Below are 23,356 nucleotides of genomic sequence, written 5' to 3' on the forward strand. Positions count from 1 at the left end.
TGTATCTGTCTGTGGCACCGTAGCGCCTAAACTAATGAACCGATTTTAATTTAGTTTTTTTTTTTGTTTGAAAGGTGGCTTGATTGAGAGTGTTCTTAGCTATAATCCAAGAAAATCGGTTCAGCCGTTTGAAAGTTATCAGCTCTTTTCTAGTTACTGTAACCTTCACTTGTCGGGGGTGTTATAAATTTTTAATTTACACTTGTTATTATTCTTATTAGAGTGAACTAAAGTGAAGGAACTCTCAGTTTGATTCTGAATCGACGATATGTCAAAATATATTAGGCTGTGGTGACGTAAAATCAAAGCAGAATAGGGCTACTTTAGGACTACCTGCGTCAAATGTACTAACATTTGACGCCTGCTAGTAACTTCGAAGCCTCGACGTATTGGTAGAAGTTCTCTGTCGTAAACCCTGTCCTGTCATTATGTGATTAATGGACATGAATCACGACCCTCAGCAATGAGGAATACAATGCAGAGAGATTTCATTCCTTTGAATGATTTCCATCTCACGATGACGATTAAGCTCCTGATGCAGCGGTGAGGTTGGTATTAATGGCAGATCCCGATTGGATTACCAGCAGGGCAATTTTGCAATATAATTCCTAGATTGGCATTCTGTAGACTTCAGCCGTGGCTAATTACAACCCTACCAGCAAAGCCGTGGCGTTTTAGCATTCCGGTATAGTGCCGCTCAGAAACTATTTAGGGGTACCTACGGCTATAATAAAAACTGCTATACCTGACCTAGGTAAGCCCACTTACATCTACGGCCATATCATCATTCATCACTTACCAGCAGGTGAGATCATCAAGGAGATCTAAATTGTTTCTGAATTAAAAAAAAAACATTTAGAAACAATGAATTCTAAAACAATGAATTCAATGCTCATTCAATGAAAAGACATGACATCAGTGACATAAACAAGGCAACTTGTACTAAACTAAATTTGAAGCGTGAACTCACAAAAGCAAGTAGTAGGTACTTAAATATGGAATCTCCCCAGGGAACGCTCGAAGTACTTGACTGGCTCGCATAGTTTCATAACTCGAATAAAACCCCAGGCTAACGCGCCGGGCATCGCGAGCCTCTTGTATGGTATTTCCTGAAACATATTGCGGGCAACTGAAATATTGGCTTGGCAATAGGTTCAAGCCTCAATATCTCATAGGCGTCTATTAGACGATAGATTTTGATGTCAGTTTTGCTATGATTGACGGATAGCTTATTATCTGTAGCATGAAAATTCTGTGCTCACCATTCATCACTCATGTGACTGATACCTACAGAAGCTACTCAAGGAACCACAAACTTAATTCGCTCTTATCCGCCCAAACAGACACATTCTCTGCCTCTCTATGAAACGGCTTTACCCGGCTGAGTTTGTTGTGGGCTCTTCTCAGACCTGGGCGCGTTTGAAACCCTTTTCTTTAGTTTTAAGTTTACGTTATTAATTATCACCACTATATCATCTACAAATCTAACAATTCTGACCATCAAAAGGTGTGCAATAGTACCAACCTACTTTCAATAAATGATTTTTAGTTTTATGTTATGTGCAACGTGCAGCATGCGATATGCACTGCCCGCCTTCCCTGTACGCCGCAATATAGGTACAATAGCAAAGTCTGCATTGTGAAGTCTACGCATCCTGAGAATGCTCCAGTATCGGAGTGAAACGTACATTGATTGTGTTCTCAAATATTTGTGTGGTGTTTTGTGTTGGTGGTATGTACTGCTTGCTTTTTTGCTTCTTAGTAGTGGGAGGGCGGGTGATGCAACAGTGGGCGTCCGCAGACTTAAATGATGATGATAAATATACGTAGCATATAATTATAGCTTTAGGGACAATTAGTTAGTATTTCTAGAGCCCTAGACGTGGGTAGCAAGCGACGATGAATTCGTTGCTATTTATAGACAACCTACATCCACCCTACTCTCTATAAAGCCAACAAAATAACCTGTCAACAACGGGTGCGGGTAATAGCGCAGTTTGCAACTAATATTTTATTTGTGTTGTTCATTTTTATTATATGAAGTTATAGTTTATTTATTTCGTGCGATCAGTCTCGTACGCTACTCGTATGTAGCAGCCTAATTTTGTTTCAGCGATTAGCGGTGTTTCAGCTCTGCACATTAATTTATCGTGCAAAATGTCGTAAAAATACTGTTCCCCCGGCCCTTATCTCCGAAGTTTACTAATCGAAAAATCAATAGAAGTTTATTTATGTTTTACAAGAAAAACAAAAGCAACGCTCTAACTGGCATAGTGTTTTCGATATTAACAGTAACAACAAAGTTAGTGTTGCGGTTCGTTAACAAATGTGATTTTTACCATTTTACTTCTTCTGTAGTACGGAACCAACGTTGCGTAAGTCTTACTCGCACTTGGCCGGATTTTTAAATAATGAACCGATTTCCGAGCAAGTGGGAGAAAAACATGTCACTCCATTGCAAAACCTTTTCAATTCCAGTACAAAGTTGTGTTGAACTTATACAGCTGAGTGGTCACTAAGCTTTTACTGGCTTTTAGATTGGGCGCCATTACGGTGATAAAGTAAAACGTCCTTTCAAAGTACAGTCACTTTGCCTAAGTGCATTCAATAAATGTAACTTTAAGTAACAGACTGCAACTGCACATAATATAGCTAAGTTCCTATTTAAGACTGTAGACACTTTACACTTTTAACTATTTTAGAAAATTAGATAGTTTTGTACGAAGGTTACGTTTAGTACTTAGTTATTTAGGTAAAGTAGATTTGAATTATTGTAACCTAATCAGGGCTGGTGACAATGAGGGAAAAAGGGTACATATCAGATTAGTTATTCTGGTGATTTGTTGGGTACATCTGTTAATACTGGGCCTAAGCGTCACGTTTGTCTAGCGTTACTATCTCGTGTCTAGAACCAACTTTGAGAAAAAAAAAGTTAGAATGAAAAATTGGCAGTCAGTGGGGTGGGTTTACAGAAGTAAAAACCTTAGACTTTGAAATAAGTGTGTGTCGTTATACAGTTTTATTGTAATAGTGTGTATAGTATTTCATAATTAATTTTAGTTTTCATCTATCGGTAGGGACTCTGCGCAATTTTTTTTTTAAAGAATATTAGCCAAGTTTATTTTTATAACTAATATTCCTCTTTCCCCTCCAATTAAGCGTAAGAGAGCGTAGGAGTAGGTACGACAATAGTGCAACGGGTGGGGGTTTGAACCGGCGACCTTTCGAATTTCAGTCCGCTCCTTTAACCGTTGAGCTATCGTGGCTATATTAAAAGTAGCATGTTGATGACGTGATCTCAAAATTTTTCCTACCCATCCAAAAAAAACTTCAAATTCAGTCATTGAATATGTTCCTTTTTATATCGTTTTTTAAAACAGTAGTGGGTGTTACAGGTTTAGGGTGATTTCTCATTTTTCAACTCATTATCAATTTACAACTACCTTCGCATTATGATACGTTTTCTTTTTTAAAAATAACATTTGCTAGAGTTAGCAGGTAACAGTTATTATCTATGTTTATTCAAAATAGAGAGCAAAAGCGTCTCGGGAAAGAAGTTTCTGCCTTGAATAACAGTAAATATTTTTCTACGCTGCAAATAAATAGAACTTCAACTGAAATAAGGTAAATACAACTCTAACTGCACGAGTTTTTGGTTGTTATTTCAGGACATTTTGTAAACGACAAATTGCACGCATAGGTATGCTTTTGAGATCGAATTTAGAGCACGAATTGGAAACAAAAACCATTACCTCGAATCAGGGGCAAGTATCCCTTTGTGCATGACACTGATTCCATTGGTTCGTATTATTTAGGTTCTATTCGTTAAGCATATCTAATATTAAAGAGTTCACAAATTCAAGCTAATACTAAGAGGAAACTGAACTTGTGACCCCTCATCTCATTCATTATTCATACACTACAGTAGGTGTTAGTGTGGTTATCTACGACCAGAAACAATTGGACTGGAATCTGAATGATTTGAAAATATTTCATAGTTCATAAAATGTAGCCTGTGGATGTTATATATACGCAGAGGGCCTACAACGACCTGCGTGTCCAATATATTAATGGATGGAGGCGATGGAGCTGCCGAGGTTCTGCAGTGCGTCACTGATGTTTGCTGAGGCTCATACCGATGATTTTTACGGAATTATGAGGAAAAAAGCATATGAACAGAATTCGTGGTAGTTCCAACAGTATTCTGAAGACCTTATCTGAAAAACTAGAATCCATTTATGAGACACTGAGTTGGTTTGCACATGCACTCGTTTTATGAGTGGGCATCTAGACAAATAAAATAGATAACAAATAAAACAACCAAATGGATGTAATATATGAAATAAAGATGATTATGATCAAAACATTCAAAAATACCATTCAAATGTCTGACTTTTCCAGTGGATTTTCTTTTTTTTCAACTTTTATACATATATAGGACTTTTACATTTAGGATATTTTGATAAAATATATTATTTTAATTAAACGTATACAGTTTACATTAAGTATAAGTAATAACCCACGTAGAATATTATTTTTCCACATCATCAATACGTATTTAGAGAAGATACTCAGGGTTAGATTACTATCGCTATCAAAAAAACTGCGTAAGATGCCGACATAAAAAGTGGTTTATAAATTACCCTATAAATCATTGCTATCAGATAGTTTGGAGAGTGAAGCTAGTCAGAGGGTATTAGTGGTGCCACAAAACCGACCAGACGTCCAAGAGCGGTAATTTACTTCGGCAACTAATCCAAATTGCTATCATTAAGCTTTATACCATTTGGAAGTAAACTACAGTATTTTTACATTTATAAACTACTAGAGATGCCCGCGACTTCCTCCGCGTGGATTTAGGTTTTTAAAGATTGAACCCGTTTTTGATTTTCCGAGATAAAAGTTGCCTATGTCAATTACAGGGACGCAAGCTACCTCGGTACCTTTCATACAAATCGGTTAAGCGGATGGGTCTTTGGAAATCCCGTGGGAACTCTTTGATTTTCTGGGATGAAAAGTAGCCTATATCCTTCCCCGAAATGTATCCTAAGTCTGTACAAAATTTCATTAAAATCTGTTTAGCGGTTGAGCCGTGAAAGGGTAGCAGACAGACACACTTTCGCATATTTTATAATATTAGTATTAGCTTTTGCGCACGTCTTTGTCCGCGATACGTCTTACCTAAATATAATTTAAAGGCATTTAGGGATAATGGCTCTATCTATCGGTAAAAGAATTTTTATGATAGGATTATTAGTTTCGGAGATCCCCCTACCGTACATACGAACTCTAAAAAATTAACTCTATTCAGATAACATTTAATATTATAGTTTATCTTTTCATTTGTTTTGCGTGAAGCAGAAAAACCCTGTAACGATAGAGATGCAGTTACAGCTCGTAAATATACTTCTAGACATTATTCCAATTTTGGACAACTAGGCCCAGATCTGGCTGACCGGAATTTCTCACAGGCAAAACTGATGGAAGAAGCTAACTCTATAACAAAATGACAGCCTCTACTGCCAATAGAAAAATCTAAAATATTGATTTCATGGAGACTGAAGGCTAACGATCTACCACTGGTTTGGAAAATCAGATTTTTTAACCCCCGACCCAAAAAGAGGGGTGTTAGAAGTGTGACGTGTGTATCTGTGTATCTGTGTAACTGTGTATCTGTGTATCTGTCCGTGGCATCGTAGCTCCTAAACTAATGAACCGATTTGAATTTAGTTTTTTTTGTTTGAAAGGTGGCTTGATAGAGAGTGTTCTTAGCTATACCTAATCCAAGAAAATCGGTTCAGCCGTTTGAAAGTTATCAGCTCTTTTCTAGTTACTGTAACATTCACTTGGGGGTGTTATAAATTTTTAATTTACACTTGTACTACTAAGTGGTATAAGAAAGAAAATAGTACCTACGAAACGAAAAAAAAAAAACAATTTGATAGAGTTGTTCAAGTAGACTTCACCAGAATTTCGTGTCAGATTAATACCTACCTAAGTTTCACAAAATTCTAAACTAAGACGCTATTAACTATCTGATGGGAATTACCTTGAATGATAGGGGCTAGGGGCAATATCTTGACTGTTGTGCTTTGAAACTAATTCAACACTCTACTGTTAGAAGCTTACGATTAGATCTTTGATAACTCATTGATTATAATTATATTGATACTTACTATGAAATGTGAATGTATTATTTATTTATTTGTTTTTTAATCTACAGACTAGCGCTTGGATTCAATGCAATAAAGAGCGCTAAAACATTCAAGTTTTTGACAAGTCTTGTACGGCATATTTTCCTGTTCAACTTTTTATACCTACTACAATTAATTGGAAAATCCAAAAAAAAAACACTACTTCTTAATATATTTCTGTCAGCAGTCCCCAATGAATGCCAATTTTTTGTAACTATTTTTCAATTATTTTTATGTTCATTTATGTAAATAGTCTACTATATTTTATGTAATTAGCAATTTAATCAACACCTAAATAGTCACATTAGCCACTTAGGTATTATAACTCATGAACGATCGCATAGTCCTATAATATATGGTATATATTATGGTGGCAGATATTGCCACCATGTTTTCCTCTAGACAAGCTCATTTCGTATTGTACAGCGCAGAACAGGGAAACAGATGACCCCATTACTGTTATTTGAGGATATTTTTCACTGGATATAAAACTATCTATATATCTACATGCATAAGAGTGTAATAATTTGCCTCTTGTTATATGAGAAGACTAGCTGACGCCTGCGACTTCGTCCATGTTTTACAAAATCCCAAACTCTTTGATTATCCGGAATAATAAGCAGCCTATGTGTTAATCCAGGATATTATCTATCTCCATTCCGAATTTCAGCCAAATCCGTTCAGTAGTTTTTGCTTGAAAGAGTAACAAACATCCATACATCCATACAGCAGAAGTTTCCGTGGTGGTCCCTTAAACGGCTTTATGATTAAACTCCAAGTCCAAACTCCTCATTCCTGATCATGTCAGCACTCCTAAACCCTTGGGATTCAGGAACTGTTCCAGGTGAAATAATATTCGAAATGACGAGCATAGACTTTGTTATTGAAATCCAAGTCCCAAATCTTTAATACTGAGACTGTAAGGTAGGTACTGCACTCCTAAGTTGTGTGGATTTGGTGGTGAATTAATATTTTAGATACCAAGCAATGACTACTTCAGCTAAAAAGCTTTAAATAAAAATGATTTTCAAAAATCCTTTCTTAGCGGATGTTTGAGCTGTTGCGGACGTTGATAGATCAGTCAGTCAATCAGTCAGTCAGTCAGCTTTTCTTTTTAACCCCCGACCCTAAAAGAGGGGTGTTATAAGTTTGACGTGTGTATCTGTGTATCTGTGTGTCTGTGTATCTGTGTATCTGTCTGTGGCATCGTAGCGCCTAAACGAATGAACCGATTTTAATTTACTTTTTTTTTGTTTGAAAGGTGGCTTGATCGAGAGTGTTCTTAGCTATAATCCAAAAAAATTGGTTCAGCCGTTTAAAAGTTATCAGCTCTTTTCTAGTTACTGTAACCTTCACTTGTCGGGGGTGTTGAAAATTTTTAATTTACACTTGTTATATGTATAGATATAGAAGATATAAGTATCTACTACCTACTCTTAATATGATCTCAATTTTTTGCTTGGTCGGGATATTGACCTGATGTTTTTCGACGAACTCATCACATATTATTACTCGGCAAAGAGGAGGAAAATAATATTCGGCCTCATTAATTTGTTACTTGATATTAACCGTCCTAACTGTTTCTTAACGTGGAGCTATATTTAAATAAAAGTATAATTATTATTAATCACAATTAGTAGGTACTAAACAGATACAGTTAAAGATATACCTACGTCAGCTTTATTTGGATTATAGCAGATCCCAACTTATAGGTACGACTACGTACACAGAAGTCATAATATTCTATAGTACGCGACAGGTCGAGATGGCAATCGGGGTGGGTACGCCCCGCACACCCGTACGGTCCCGACGCTAACCCGGAGCGAGATAGCGCGAGTGACGTGCGGGTGCGGATAAAAAAAAATACACACTACATAACTCAAAATTTAAAAAACCCCCGACACAAAAACCTCTATAAGAATACTAGAAAAGAGCTGATAACTTTCAAACGAATGATGAAAAACGATGAAAAGTAGCTTATACTTATCCATGTATAAGAGCCAAGCTATATCTCTGTACCAAATAGAAGACACCCGCGAATTCATCCACGTGAATTTAGGTTTTTCTTAAATTCTTTGATTTTCCAGGACAAAAAGTAGCCTTGGATGCAAGCTATCGCTGTACCCGTTCAAATCATCTTTACATGTAAGCTATGAGATGCTAGCAGATATAAAGATAACCAGACACACAATTTTATGTCTGTAATATTGGTGTATACATGGATAGTATGGATATACCTATGTATTGTGCAGCCATCCATTTGCCTCTTCGGTATGAACGCCGCCTAATCTCTGTTGACCTACACAAAGGAAGCATTTCGGGTAAACGTTTAAAAATTTGTCGCTCCAGATTATAAGCCCTTTGTCCCTGGACAAAGGAGACGAGACTCTCGACTCGACACGAGCCCAGCAGAGAGCTATTGAGAGGCGTTCGCCGATCTCCCCAATGTGGAAATCATTTTATATTTATAAAGGCCTTAAGTAGATATTTTATCCTCTTACTCGTTTAAATATTGAAGTGCTAGTCTACTAAGAGAAAATAAAAGAGTTTATCGAAAGAAAATCATTTTGTTTTATATAATAAGTGTAAATTAAAAATTTATAACACCCCCGACAAGTGAAGGTTACAGTAACGAGAAAAGAGCTGATAACTTTCAAACGGCTAAACCGATTTTCTTGGAATATAGCTAAGAACGCTCTCGATCAAGCCACCTTCTTTAAGGCCGTGGTCACACTGATATACCTACTCGTAGTCGGGTAGTAAGACCAAAATGTGTGTAACGCTTTACAAAGAATAATATAATTTTTCAAGTAGGTAACATCTAAAAATAATTATGAAAAATAATGTCGGACGAGAAACACTTGACCTGGTCTGAGTCTCCTTAAGTATCATTCAGTGCTTTTGTAAGAAAAAGCCGTTGATAGTATGTTACGACTATATTTAAAGGCAATTTGGTACATTAGGCTGGTATAAACAAGCTTTATCACCAGTGGTGATTCACCACCGGTAAAAGTGTGTTTGTTTGTTGGTTTATTGGTTTGTCCTTCAATCACGTCGCAACGGAGCTACGGATCAACGTGATTTTTTTAAAGACCTAGAAAGTAGCATAGGTTATTTTTTACCCCGAACAATCAAAGTTTCCACGGAATTTTAAAAACGCGTACGAAGTCGTGGGCATCACCTAGTATTATTACACTTATTAATCTACACAAGATTATGGATCAGAAAATCTGTTTGAGACAGTTCGAATGAGAAATTTTTATTGCCTCGTGACCAAGTATGAACAAGACGTGTAATTTAAAAATTTATGACACCCCCGACAAGTAAAGGTTACAGAAACTAGAAAAGACGTAATAACTTTAAAACGGCTGAACCGATTTTCTCGGATTATAGCTAAGAACACTCTCGATCAAGCCAAGCCACCTTTCAAACAAAAACAAACTAAATTAAAATCGGTTCATTAGTTTGGGAGCTACGATGCCACAGACAGATACACAGATACACACGTCAAACTTATAAAACCCTTCTTTTTTAATCGGGGGTTAAAAATAAAGACGGAATGACAAACTTCTCAGTAAAAAGAAACAATACGTAATAAAGGGTAAGAAAGAAACTTATCAATTGTTGGGTAGCTGAAATACAAGTTTTCACACCAAGTCTGAATAAATATTTTTCTTTTTTAACTTTTCATTTCTTATTTAAAACTAAGGTCCAGTTCAGATCATCCGTTCTTCACATGTCTAACTAAACTGGTCCATTCGATTTCAACCACGAGAAAAACACAGAGGAGGTAGATAATGGTAGTAATTTTTATTCTGTGATAAAAGACTGTGTGATTCTCAGTGCAGTGAGCGTCCCTGAAGCAGAAAAATGGGATGAATAGTAACATACGTGATACGCTACATTTCATGACAGTAACGGGTGGTAAGCGGTTAAGCGGGAAGATAGTTAAGCGTCTTCTTGGTATGTTATAACCACCAACCTGGCGCAGGGTTGAACGCTTGTTTCTTATGTGTGAGAGGTCTAAAATATTATATACATAATTTCTAAACTTTCTCATTTTATCTTGTTTCTAAACGTGATCTCGTAGGAGGCTTTAGTCGTATCTATACTGCCAAAGATTTGCCACCAAGCGCTTAAGCGTTCTGGTAAACAATGCCGCACAGAAATCGATTAGGTGTATGGATTTAATTAAACTGCCATACCCCTTTCAAGTTAACCCGATTCCATCTTTGACTGCATCGTCACTTATCACCAATAAGTGAATTGCAATCAAGGGCTAACTTGATCCATACTAATATTATAAATGCAAAAGTGTGTCTGTATGTCTGTCTGTCTGCTACCTTTTCACGGCCCAACAGTTTAACCGATTCTGACGAAATTTGGTACAGGGTTAGCTTATATCCCGAGGATGGACGTAGGCTACTTTTTATCTCTAAATTACTAAATTTTTTTTTTTTTGGATGTAACCACAAATTCACGGTTTTAGAATTTTTCCTTTACTTGTGCTATAAGACCTACCTACCTGTCAAATTTCATGATTCTAGGTCGACAGTGAAAATTTTGACTCTCTATGACGGTTCACGAGACATAGCCCGCTGACAGACAGACGGACGGATGGACGGACAGACGGACGGACGGACAGTGGAGGCTTAGTAATAGGGTCCCGCTGGCTCCTTTTGGGTACAGAACTTTAAACATGGTCGTAGAAACAGCACCGCCCGGCCCGTCGTCGCTCGAATTTGTTTTTCCAAAGATTGAGTAGGTAGCACTAAAATAAGACGCTCTCGAAGAAGGAATAAAATCTTGTTTGCAGGCTCTTGCTGTTCTCATGTTCCTTTATTTTCTTTTTAACTGCATCTCGCAGAGTTCCCTGAATTTATTATTCTGAGTTTAAAATATGAAGACGTAGAAATTCGGAATTCATACAGCTTACTGCGTTCATACAACAGACAATGTACGCTTTATAAAACTCCGCTTGAAAACTATTTTTATTTTCTGCTCTAGTGATGTTAACGCAATTTGACTGCAATTTAATGCATATTACTATAATGGAATGGCCTTGCTATGCTATATTGTTATATTAACAAACTAGTTAGAAAAGTCACACAGGGCAATCGAACGCCTTGGGTAGAAAATGTGCATTTTCAAAAATCAAGATCGATCAGTTACCATTAGGTGTCTACTATAATTCAGCACGGGTCTGCTCTTGGGTGACTGAGAAGGGTTTAGGACATAATCTGCCACGCTGGCCCAGTGTGGATTTGCAGACTTCACGCACCTTTGAGAACATTATGGAAAATTCCATGCAGCTTTTCTCTTGCGCGATGTTTTCCTTCACCGTTAAATTAAGTTTTAATTGCAAACGCACATAACACTGAAGAGTTAGAGGTGCGTGTCCGGGATCAGACCTTAGGACTATTAGAGCGACAACGTTTTCAGCGTAGCAAAAGTCATGAAAGCTCGATGCCCTCGGCCTGTAAATTATTCTAAAAGCTTAAGCACTGAGAAAAAAAAAACACCATCAAAATTACTAAACTGTTTTATATCCGTGACGAAACTAAATAAAATACTAACGAAGATAAAACTTACTTACATAAGTGTTAGTTTTTAGGGTTCCGTACCCGAAGATGCTATTTACCCTATTACTAAGACTCCGCTGTCCGTCCGTCCGTCCGTCCGTCTATCAGCGGACTGTATCTGGTAAACGTTAATAAGGTAAAAAGTTGAAATTATGTTTTTCTATTGCCCCTATAGCAACAAATACTCATTTCAAAATAACCGCCATGAACATTATAAAAAATTAAAAAGTTTTATTTCTTGTACGATGGTACGGAACCATTTCTTTGCGAGTCCAATTAGCACTTGACACATTTTTGGTTCCAATTATTATAATGTATAACCAGAAGAAAATGGTTTTTAATTATTGCAGGCATTTGAGCATAATGGCAGCGGTAAGTGGATCGGTCTTTCACTCTGCACTTCACTTTGACTACATAGTAACCAATGTTCTTCTCTATCTTTGATAGAATGTGCTTTATTGGCGTGATATACAAGAGCGGGTAATGAAATTTTACCCGAACAAAGTTTCCCCACAAAGTGTCGTAAGAGGCCAAATGGATCTGTTTTCATTGCAATCGGATAAAATTAAGGCAGAGTGCTTTACACTCGAATACCCGATGCACTTTCACAAAATTACAACAAGTAGATACTTACCTGAAAACCGTGGTGCGATGCTCTAACGTTTGTGCATGTACACAGAATTCAATCAAAATAACGTAATAGAAATGGTTAGATTAACGGTGACAATTTTCAATAGGCAGCCAGACATCGTCATATGAAAGTTCATAGGTACTAATTTGGCTTTCCATTAACTCTGGTGTCATATTTTTCTACTTGTAAATTTTCACAAAGGCCTTTGAACGCTATACAGAGATTGCAGAGACGAGTCCGCTGAAGCCAGTCGTCCATAAAAATATTAATATCATAATTCTGTATAGAATTAAAAAGTCAGTATGAGTTGTGTAAACGTTAACTACTCTTAAAGCAAATAGGTCATACGGGCTTTTTAATATAACGTTCTTGTAACTACTCGCCTATAAAATGTGAGAAAATAATATAAGAAGTCTTTGGTCATGTTCTCTTTTAATTTTGGTACCACAGTGTTTAATCTCAAAGGAATTTCAGAGATCAGATTGCGGCTTTGTGTAAAAGTTGGCTTGCCGCCAAAAATGGTTTGGGAAATTCATTGGTTAAGAAAAATAAAAAAGCGAGCTATATCTCAACAGCGCTCCTATCACGTTAGTTTACACAGTAACGGATTTAATTTGTACATTTAAACCCCCGTTTCCCGGCTAGCCATAATATTGGTTCCTTAATATTTTGAAAGCACTTAACAATCTTTTCAAATTACCTACCGTGCTTAGTGTAGGAAAGTGTTACTCTGTTGCAAACCCAATTTAGAACAGGTTGCCCATTCAATATGTAATCCACATGAACTGGTTGAGCATTTAATAATACCGTAAGTTGATCCTAACGAAAAGCCTTTAAGGAAGTAGGCCAAATGAAAGGGTTATCCAATGATGCAGTTAATCATAATAAAAATTAACCCAAATAGAGTGTGATTTTCCGGAAAACCCTGTCGGAATACCTTATACGAGTAAACAAAACAGTCCCGGTTTCAAAAGACACCTTCAAGGCAGGCGCGCTCAACCTTAAGCTGCATCATACTATTTGGTGGCGCTAGTCAAGCGCTAGCTTACATAATTAATGAAACAGAAAATTCAGAAATGAATTTATGTTAAGTATATAACTTTAGAAATTAAACCTACAAAAAACCGGAATAGCTAATTTGCCGAGCTGTTGAACTTCGGCGAAAATTTCACCTGGCTAACTTCAAATTAGAGGCGCATCGCGTATCGCGTAGGTATAAAGTGCACTAATTTCAAGGTAGACAAGTAGAAATTGTTCAAAAGCCTGAGTGACTTAGGTGCCTAACGCTCCCTGCAAGCCGAGACTTATTCCCTATTCCTGAGATTTTGCTCAAGAATTGCAGGAATAGTAATTATAAGGAACCATACAAAAATCCGTTTTGGACTGGACCGTTTGGGATTGATCCGTTGCTGCGTTGCGACTTGATTGAAGGATAACAGCAAAGCAACAAACAAACTCTTTTGCCTTTATGATATGGACAATATCACACCAACAGCACACTTACCAGGATAGGACACTCTTTTCATGCGCTATTAACAGGGCTCTCTCCGTCACTCGTTTCATACAATCGTAGTACCAATTTCATTTGAATATTAACCAACCAAAGTCCATAAAATTTTGCAGACATATTCTAGAAACTAATATCTGTGTCTGTGGTGTTTTAGATTTTTCTAAAAATATGTAGTTTTAAAATTACAGGGGCTGAAAGATTTGTATGAAATTTTTTAAGACCGCGTAACTTTGAAACCGAATATTTTAACAGAAATCTGGAAAACCACAGACATAGATATTAGTTTCTAGAATATGTCTGCAAAATTTCATGGACTTTGGTTGCTTAATATTCAAATGAAATTGGAACTACGATTGTATGAAACGAGTGACGGAGAGAGCCCTCTTAATAGGTTCCTATTTTATTATGCATCTAAATCTTGAACCTAATTGACAACAAGCTGCGATGCAATAACTAAAAGTGCATGAAAAGAAATCGTAAAAAAGAAACACCAGAACTTTTGCACAAGTATATTACGCGTCGCGCTGCTCGTATTTACTCACAGCGATTCGACATGCCATTAAACTTGTATGGGGGTGGGAACTGGGAGCTGGATGTTTGTATCACGATTTATGTGCTGCAGCCTCGAAAATGTCTGTTTCCGCGATCTGGCACGTAGAGATTGTTGGCTGTGCTCACATTTATCTACACTAATTTCCGACCCGGCGGTAAAACGGTAAGATAAATCTACACTAGGCTTGAAATTGTCTTAGTAATATCATCGATAATACTGATATATCGATAATTTAGATGCTTTTTGAACGCCTTTTTTTAGGGGACTGTAATAAAATTATCAACCCTTAGTTTCGTCCAGCCCTTCTCTCACCATGTGTGTAAAGTGTAAACATTGTATAAATAAACTATAAAAGCTGTAAGGTTGAAGGAGAGTTAAAGTAACTTATTATTTTTACCACGATTTAATTGCTGATAGTTTAAATATTTATCTAGAATTTTAGTATCAGCGTGTCCTTTCGACACGTAGGCCTCTTACAGCAACTTCCGCCTTATTTACATACTTATTTAGTACCTACTTACCGTAAATTATAAAATAAAAACTATCCAGGGTTCCTGAAAATTAAAATTGTGAGTCGAATTCTACGAGGAATAGTAACGGAACGCTAAATCACTTGGCTGTACCTATTTGTCAGTACATGGTAACTAGCCACGGCCGAAGCCTCCTAGAAAACCAAACCTGATTTCCTACTTTTAAGAATACTAGGCTCAATGCATCAGAGAAATTGTGAAAGGTCCAGAACCATTTCTATAAATATATAACGTGTGAGAACATTAGGTATTCCAACTCAAAGATAGATATTTTGCGAACGAATTACCTACTGTAAACTTTTAGAAAAACATGTAGGTAAGTACCGTCAATGATTTGAATATAATTAGGCAAATTCAACGACCGAAATTCAATTACTTTGTTATGTACGCGTCCTCGAGAGTTTATTAAACCTCGGCAAGCACTCTGAGAAAATTGAGAGCTTCGCAAACCTAACCTTTCCTCAATTTAAATAATCCTTGCATGCTCCGACGGCTCTGCTAGCGATTTTGAAGATAATATGTGATGTTTGCTGCGAAAACGAAACTAAAATCAATAAGGACTTTTATACTGATGTTTTTAGTAACTGTAAGTGTAAATTAAAAAATTTATAACACCCCCGACAAGTGAAGGTTACAAGTAACTAGAAAAGAGCTGATAACTTTCAAACGGCTGAACCGATTTTCTTGGATTATAGCTAAGAACACTCTCTATCTAGCCATCTTTTAAACAAAAAAAAACTAAATTAAAATCGGTTCATTAGTTTAGGAGCTACGATGCCACAGACAGATACACAGGTACACTTATGGAGCTTTTCAGCAGAGAATCAATCAGCCTGTTTGCGTCCACGGCAGGACGTAGGCCTTCCCAAGAGCGCGCCACCACACAAGATCCATCGCCTCCCTCATCCACTAAGCGCATATAGTTCATAATATATTACAAAAATTACCCACAAGAGTTTATAATTATTGTAGGCCGCAACTTGTAATTAAGTCGTAATAATTCGTTAAAGTGGTCCCATTTTCAGCAATAAATCTGTCTGTCTGTCACGTATGCTTAGGGGTTGTGTGACTGAGTAATATAATGAGAGCAATCACTCAGGCGCGTGTGAGCAAACACCTACTCGTGCAAATACCCGTGTAATGATCGTGGTCATAACGGAGAATGCGAAAACTTGCGATGTTCATTTGTCTACTACATAGAATCATAAATTCTAAGTTCTCAAGTAATTCTGTATACAAATAGGACATAGTAAATACACATAAAGATATTCTTGAGGATTTACTGTATTAATTTACTGAATTTTATAGATGTATAATTGTTTTCGTGAATGAATAAATATTATTATTTAAAAAAATCATCATCAAAATCAAAATTTATTTATTTCACAACTAGTGTCTCTTATACTGTTACTCTACCTCGGTTCGGAAAGAAGATTCCACCGAGAAGAACCGGCAAGAGACCTCATTCGATGTAATCGTAAAATCCCAGAGGAAGAAGAAGGGCGCCAAAATCTAAAGTTTGGCTAGGTTAGATTAGAACATAAATACCCATGTGGGCACTTAGGTTCTATTGGGTAATATTATCAGGTGTTTCACTAGTCACTAAACTTTCGCTACGACATATTATCTAAGATCTCTCAATAGAGAGGTTCACAATCTTTCGACGTTTACAATCTCACGAGATTGATTCTGTTAAATTTTAACCTAACGGTATTTACAATTTTACTGTGACATTATAGGTACCTATATTTTACAAGAGTGGAATGCCCACTTGTGTAAAATAGCTACTTCAGCGTTGAATTTTTCATAAACGGTAAAAAATTTCAAAAGATTGTTAAATATTAAAATACCTAGCAACATAAACACAAGACAAACGAAAAAGCTATAGGTACAAGGTACATCTCTTATTTTAATTGTGCCACGTCTCTCCTAGGCTGCATACAAAGTCTAAGGTAAACCGACAAATAAAATGAAGCTCTTCCGACGTTTTACTCTATCCCAGACATTCCAGACAAACATAGTGAACGTGAACATTGCCCTGACAAATAGAAGTCACATCTTATTTGATATTATATGATGCCACCGCATTTTGTGGGCAGGTACTTATATTCGCTTGGTTTAAGAGAAAGTTTTCTCCAGAGAATATTTTGTGTATTGGCACACTTCCATATCAATAAAGGTAACTTATTTTTGCATTTCCTATGTATTTGATAGTGAAAGATGAGTCGATTTTCAAACACAATTGTGAAATTTTCATGTTTTGCTTGAAATTTTAATTGAAAACTTGATAGCCAATTTCCTTATAGGGTTTAGCAAATAGTTTATTCCCTAAAATTTTTATCACACGCATCAGAAGCCTAGTTAATTTTTATCGATTTCCAACTTCTAACTTAAAGGGTTAAGCAAATAGTCTATTCACTAAAAATTTTATCACACGCATCAGAAGCCTAGTTAATTTAACTTCTTATCAATAAAAAAAAGAACGACTTTGAATTTACCTTTTGACTGTGATTTACTCGTGAAATTAATTATATATATAAATAAATATAAATTAAGCTAAGTTAGAGTACAGATCGTAACTTAGTATTTTATGTTGAAATATCCGTGACTTTAGGTATTCTGTTTGTTTGCTGAGAGGCTTTGGCTAACTACAGATTTCAATGGTGAAAGGCTATCCAACTTATATTTACATAAAGTTTACAGTGGTAACAGTTAAAGTGGATTCAACGGGCACTTCTGTATAACAAGTGAACGGAACTACTAACGTTGTTTACATAAACAAACAGAAACGTTCTTGTTGTATCCCTACATAACACTTGTGGCTTTGGTAAGTAAAATCAAATTCTCATAGTCCAAACACATTCAAATACTGAAATACATAATCCAAATGCATAAGTAGACCAAAGCAGAATTGATAAAATTGTCTTGTATTTGGACTAAAAATTTAGGCATTTCAGGGATGAATCGGAAACTAGTCACGCAGAAGCTGAGTGTTTGCCTTTGGACGAAGTGCTCTCGGTATACCTATCCTCGAAGATCGGTTAAGCCTAATCGCTATGTTTTGAAATTTCGGCTTTCGACTGTAACATGTAAAACCTTTGAATTGCTGGGAATTGAAACTTAAGATTTTGCATGTAGGTTCTTTCTATGGCTTAGATCAAAACTAATAAGAAAGAGTTTAAAACAATTCCAATAAAAAAAAGTTACAGTCACGGAAACTGCAAAAATAAAGTGCAATTATTCGTCACACATTAACAGTAATAAATCTGTCCAAATGTGACATGACACACGAAACAAATGCACCATTTGCTTGGTTTCTGAAATACTGAGTAATGTAATGGCGGCAATAATTCAATCCAATATAAGCGTAATTACCACTAACGTTGTGAATAAATTAAATGTCGCAATATTTCCACATATGCATATGCTTATAACAATAACTGAAAATTTTAAATCAAAATCAGAACAAATTGCGTTTCTGTTACTTCAATCAGGGTACCATCAATCACAGGCAATGTTAGCGACGCTTATAATATATCGGATACAAGATGTTCTAAATATAGATTTTTATTTTACACCCTAGTATCAAAAAGTGGTTTGAATCAAGTCACCTCCAATGTGAGATCGCAGTTAAGGGAATGATGATGCAGTATAATAGTGCATCATCGTGGAAGCTTGATCGCTTGATGGTACGTCTTTTCCGGTTGATTAGTAACTAGCCACGACCGAAGCCTTCCAACAGACGAACATACTGTTTCCGCTTACTGTATATTTTATGGCTAAACAGTAATAATGACTAAACGCCACATACCAACACAACATTGAGATGATGACCAAAGTTTAAAGTAGGTCTTGCCATTTACATCTTTAAAACATAAAAATCATTTCATTTTTTCCAGCTTTTAAAATTCCTTTTATCGCTTAGCAAAAAAGTCGAAGTAAAGGTTGAGTGTTCGTGGGAACAAAAGCATATGTTTCAGGATGATTAAATCCACTTATCTTGGATTACGGTCTTTTTACTTTTGCAAAAAACATTTTTACTCGTTTATTTTTATTTTTGCTTAATTACTCGGGAAATTTTGGCCAACTTATTTTTAAATACATATGTATTTCAGTTGCAATTGAAACTAGTCAAACACGAGAGATGTTTCCTATCTAGCAGGTGTTTAGCAACTGCAAATAACATTTTTTTACGGAAAATACTTGTACTAATTCTACCTATTTCATGTTTTTAAATAACATTAACTAGATGATGATCGCGACTTTGTCTGCATTGATTTAGGTTCCCCGTGGGAGCTTTTGCCTTTCCGGGACAAAATGGGCCTATGTCATTCCACGGGATGCAAGCTATCTTTTTACTAAATTTCATCAAAATCATTTAACGGATGGGCCGTGAAAAGCTAGCACAGAGACAGACAGACATACTTTCGCATTTAAATATTAGTTCGGATTCATTTCTTCGAATTTTAATAACATCGAACATTATACTATGATTCTCGGCAGATATTAAATAATTCCTAAGAATGAATAAAGAATGGATGAAAAGATAATGGATGTGGGAAGGTTTGCAGTTGCAGTGCGATGTAGAAGAGCAAATTTTCTCATTTTAACTAGGAAAAACTTTTAATAAACTTTGGAGAGAACTCTCCACTGCGTTAGTTCTACTTGAACAGTAAGCTTTGAGAGTTAAATAGAAATTCCATGGAAGCATATTTTACTTTTATAGTAGTAGATAAGAACTGTAATAAATATAAAATAGAGGTGTATGTTAGACTGGAAAATATATTTTGGATAGCTACGGTTCTCCATTACGTTCATATTTTTAGGAGTAAAACCTCATAGTCCATCCATTATGTATGTTAGTCACAGCCATTTGAAATATAAAAGTTTGAAATATAAACTATAAAGCAAAAAAAAATCTTTAACACTGAATTACTTATTATACAGAAATCTATTATATTTGTCATAGGTACGTTGGTGATATTCACATAATGACAAAAAAATTGAAAATATGAAAAAAAATGGATTTTCAGGGTACCTTCTGACCATGAACAGTGAGTCACTAAATAGGTATTTTGAAACCCTTAGTAGGTTTCTTCGACTGTTTTTTTTTTAATGGCTGTTTAAGAAATACTTAATACCTACTTAACCGCCAAAGTATTTTGCGAATAGCATGTTTACGGAAACCTAGCTTATACGTCTTCTGACACGCACTTGACCAAATTTTTTTAGGTTTTTATATTAAACCCAATTCATTTGTGCCAATTTATTTATTTTTGTTGATTGATGATGACGATGAGGATAAAGTTTAAAACACGCTGAATAAAACGCGTTTATTAACCCCTGACCCAAAAAGAGGGGTGTTATAAGTTTGACGTGTGTATCTGCGTATCTGTCTGTGTCATCGTAGCTCCTAAACTAATGAACCGATAGATAGAGAGTGTTCTTAGCTATAATCCAAGAAAATCGGTTCAGCCGTTTGAGAGTTATCAGCTCTTTTCTAGTTACTGTAACCTTCACTTGTCGGGGGTGTTATAAATTTTTAATTTACACTTGTTTTTAGCAATCACGAGGAAACTGATGTGTGATGAAGCTTCAAAAATTAATACATTGATCCATAAACTGTTAAATACGTACGTCCCCCTCGTACTCGGGTAATAAATGCTGTTGTTCCAATTTAACTTGTCTATTTAATACGAATTAGAACATTTACGGTTGCGTCACTAACACAAGTTTGCCCAAAGATTAAAGATAGCTAACTTTAGAGAACTCGTGAAAACTTTGATTGGGGAGCAATTAACTTCCCCTTAAAGCGAACTGATCTTCATTACCGGAAATTTCAAAAATATTTTATAGGCAAGTTTCGTCGTTCACCCACATTCGGAAACCTATGAATTTTGGGCTAACGAAGGTTCAATATAGAATACCTAGGCCACTTTTTGGCTTGGCCCTGTGTTTTTGCAAGGGCCTTGGAGAGCGCCTCCCACCCGGTCCGAGTTGGTGGTGAGAGGATTTTCCATCGGTGTCGGTTGTACGATACACATCGGGTGCATCTTCACTTATTATCAGGTGAGATCGCAGACACGAGCTAACTTGTAATGTAATTAAAAAATAATCGTATGCGGAACCCTGGGAGGTGACTTCTCAAATGTTTCTTCTTACTTGTATGGTGTTTGACAAAAAGAATTTGGCAAAATGTTGACGCTAAAAATTTCCAAACGTCTCTGTTGCTTCCATTTGGAAATATACCTCCGAGAGCCCACTGTACTTACAATACAAAAAAACCTCCATTGTTGATGAATCTAAAAAATTGCAATGAGATAGATTTACAATAATAGATGTACAAAACGATTGGACGGAAAATATTTCCTAAAGTGCACACCTGCGGAAGACACGTCGTAAAACATTCGGATATGATATCAAAAACGTCATAACATCAGCCACGCCATACTGGATAACTGAACTAGACATTAAATTGGCTCTTCCTCTGAGAGTTAATTGCCCTCACACTAAAGTTGTTCCAAGTCCCCTTAGTTGGCTATCAGCAAACTTTAGTTTCACCGTTCTTAGCTATATCTGTAGGTTAGGTAACTATTTTAAATGTTATTATGAAACTTATTCAGTGCATACTCATACCTATCCACTTACTTATATGCTTCAACTAGCTGACGCCCGCGACTTCGTCCGCGTGGATTTAGGTTTCTCTAAATCCCGTGGGAACTCTTTGGTTTTCCGGGATAAAAAGTAGCCTATGTGCTTATCCAGGATATTATCTATCTCCATTCCGAATTTCAGCCAAATCCGTCCAGTAGTTTTTGCGTGAAGGAGTAACAAACACACACACACACACATACAAACTTTCGCCTTTATAATATTAGTGTGATAATATCGGCTAGGAAGCAAACTGAGAGCCGTAAAGTCATAAGGTCAAAAATTAATCGGATTTGGACACCTGCCTTTAAATAAATTTAAATTTTTACTTGGATTCTTTGCTCGTGTGTTTATTTTTGCAGAGGTTTATTTTTAAAATAGTGATTTTAGCGTCTTACTATAATTGTAAGTTCTAAAAAGGTTTTTCAGATTAAACAAAATCTCTTTTTATCTCTTTCATACATTCGCACAGATGTTTTCAAAGTTGCTTCAGTAAGCTTTAAATCCCAATAGTAAAACCCAATCTAAAGCCTATTCACACAAAGTTTAGGGACGTAGTACTTAAAGTTAGCGTAAGTTTTAACGAACACATCGATTGCGAAAGTTAGCCAATTAAGCATAATGTCGTTTGCATAAACAAATACAATTGCTTCTCATTGCTATTCGACTGTTATAAACTCTTTCACGATAATAAAGCCTTACTACTTACTGCTTTTGCTATGGCACTGCTCTTACTTTGGCACATATTTATAGTTTACTCAGGAAATTATAATAAAGAAGCAATGAAGGTTACATTCAACTGTCGAGGTCTGCATCCGTACGTAGTTGGAATTCCACGGGTACATACGAAGCGATTTGCTTCCTCGTTTCTAATCCGAGCCGCTATAACCGGATTAGCAACGCCGTTGCAGCATCAGTTTTAAGTCAAGAGTGAAAAGGCATCTTCTAGGCAAGCGTGCTCCATCTTTGGCTTCATCATCACTTGCCAGCAGGTCTGTACAACAAGGTACAGCCAAGCGCCAGTCAAAAATTAAAAAAAAAACTGTTAATTACTTACATATTCATTCTACTGCCACATTTATTTAGTTAAGATATTCATCAAGAACCTAGAATTACCTACGTATCTATTCCTGCCTGCTTACCATTAGTCTAATTGGAACTTAAGAAACAGAAATTAAGTCGTTAAGACTTTATAATGAGAAATATTCATCACGCACGTTCATAGATATGTGCAGGTATGAACCTCGTGTGACGTAAGTTTGTAGATAGTAAACTTCCCGAAACTTTTGGCAACTTTGATTGGGGTGCAAAATTAATTTTCCCCTAGGACACTATTCCATTTTGGAAGCAATTAGCAAGCAGTTTAGAAACATTTGTGTTTGCCACAACACATCTAAGTACTCGTACTCGTTAAAAATATATGAATGAAAAAAAAAACCATTAATTCCGATTTGCTTAGAAATTATGGACAAGCAGTGTATGTTTCCCTAGTGATACTTTACCAAACCTTATACGTGGAAATAACAAATCACTGCTAATTTTGTACTAGAGGATGCCCGTGATATGTTTTTAAAAATCCCATGGGAACCCTCTGATTTTGCGGGATAAAGAATACCCTATGTCTAGACTCTAAGACCTACCTACCTAGACTCTAAGATGCAAGCTAGATCTTTGTACCGAATTTCGTCAGAATTGGTAAAATATC

General features: G+C 36.2%; 1 long non-coding RNA gene across 1 annotated transcript; it reads right to left on the reverse strand.

Moving 5' to 3' along the window:
- Positions 1-483: 483 nt before the first annotated feature.
- On the reverse strand, positions 484-16,603 carry LOC123870166. The gene is made up of 3 exons (XR_006797021.1): positions 16,462-16,603; positions 8,062-8,064; positions 484-494 (listed from the first exon to the last, which is right to left on the reverse strand). It is a non-coding gene; the product is annotated as an uncharacterized LOC123870166 (long non-coding RNA).
- Positions 16,604-23,356: the final 6,753 nt, after the last annotated feature.

The sequence above is a fragment of the Maniola jurtina genome, chromosome 12 (genome assembly GCF_905333055.1).
Source record: "Maniola jurtina chromosome 12, ilManJurt1.1, whole genome shotgun sequence".
Lineage (NCBI taxonomy): Eukaryota > Metazoa > Arthropoda > Insecta > Lepidoptera > Nymphalidae > Maniola > Maniola jurtina.